Below are 2,076 nucleotides of genomic sequence, written 5' to 3'. Positions count from 1 at the left end.
TGAATGTTTGTAAATGAGAGTAAAAGAGAGATGATACTCTCAGTTAAAGAGTGATATGGATCAAAAGCATATTTTAACAATTAGTGCAAAATATTAGATGTTACTGAAAGGACTGAAAACAGTGAAGCCTGCAGTTCCAAAGTTGTAAGTAACTAACACATGAGCTTTCCTCTTGTATGTACTTCTCTTGTAGTATGTATGTGTGCACATGTATATATACAGACATATACATATGTACACATATATACAAAGATATATGTGTAAATATTAACATATACATAAATATGAGTATGCACATGTGTATATACATATATATGAATACATATGTGCATGTATATGTGTGCACATATCTATATCCAACCAGCGATATGTATAAATTGAATATATTGAAACCTATGTATATATTGAATACAATGTATTTTATTAGAGAGTTTGATATGTCTATGTGTATACTGTGATCTTTTTATTATATATACAGTATTTATATTTATACACATACACATTTATATTTATACATATTATACATTATACATTTATTCATTAGGATCTACAACTTTATTTTTTTCATATTATTTTCATATTATTAATTAAATAGTTATGTTTAACATTTAAGTGTCAATATTGTGAATTATCAGTTTTATTAATATCACATTGTATAGTTTCAATATTATGTGAATAGTTTGTTGGGTAGCAAGAAATTGCATTGATTTGGGGCTAGAGAAAAAAGAATGTTGATTAGGAAGTACGTGTTTTCCCTCAACATGATTATTCTAGGAGAGTTTGACTTTAGCTGTCTGGTGTTGGTTTATCTCTGGGAATTCAGACCTGATAAGGTGAGAACAGGTTGGTATGAATAAGGCAAATCCATAGAGAGAGCGTAGTATTGGAATGACAATGAAAGCATTAGTATAGTACATGTAAAGGGACACCCCAAGATACACAGATCTCAGGGACCTATTAGGTATTCAATTCCTCTGCCCTGTGTTAAAAACTAATGGATAGTAATATCCTCCCTTTGTCTCTCTATGTCTTTGTTTTTGTCTCTGTCCCCCTATCTCTCTGTCTCTGCCTCTGTCTCTCTGTCTTTTCTCTTTGTCTCTGTGTCTCTGTTTTTCTGTCTCTGTCTCTTTTTCTCAGTCTCTGCCTGTCTCTCTTTCTTCCAGATCTCTCTCTCCTTTTCCCATCTGCTACAAGACAATGATTGTACCTAGGTGAGCAATTGTGTCTATCCTGTCATTCAGAGGAAGCAAGATCAGCTAGTACATCAATCCAATGTGTTTAGGAGCTGATAACCCTGTAACTGAGTCTGTGTCTTTGGAGAAGCTCACTTCTTCAGTATTATCAAAGTGACTATGGACATTTTTGTCAATATTGGTCAAGCTTTGCAGATGACTACTATTACTACTATTGTGCCCAAAGTAGTAGGGGGTGATAGGTTAATATTAAGAAGGACAAAATCGTGATTTCTTTCCTTCAGCTTTAGTGTACCTAATGAGCAGAAGTGGATTTTTAATTGGGGAATGGAAGGGTGATAGAATACATTAGAAGTATGGATTGAGATTGAGATTTGCTCTAGTGCTTGTTACTATGACAACTATTGCTGATGTTTTCTGCTTTTAGCACTATGATTAAATTGTCTTTAGCTATGAGGTCTAGATTGATTAGAAGTTTTTAAAGCTTATAAAATATCTAAGGAGAATTTGCAGATTTTCCAGTGCAATGGGCATCTGCCGACAATGAGAGTGGAACCTAAGAGTAATATGACTCTCATGTCCCATACGTTGTTGGTAGAATTGAGAAAATAGAGGAGGAAGCAACAACAAAAATAATGACAACAACAGAAATATAATGTTGACCTTTTTATACTGAATGTCTTCATTAGCTAAAGTAAGCATGCTTTTCTATTATATTTTGTAAGTGATGTGCATGCCCTGTTTTATCAATGCTTTTACCAAGTAAGAGATAATGATGATGAGGTTGCTTTTTTTAGTCCGTTTGCTACATTAACCAATGTGCTAAAACTGCTACAAAATTTATAGTGTTTATCAAAGTTATTGGATCAGATTGTAAGGAAAA

Source organism: Trichosurus vulpecula, chromosome 4 (genome assembly GCF_011100635.1).
Source record: "Trichosurus vulpecula isolate mTriVul1 chromosome 4, mTriVul1.pri, whole genome shotgun sequence".
NCBI classification, from domain to species: Eukaryota; Metazoa; Chordata; class Mammalia; order Diprotodontia; family Phalangeridae; genus Trichosurus; species Trichosurus vulpecula.
Note: the sequence above shows the minus strand (reverse complement) of the source record.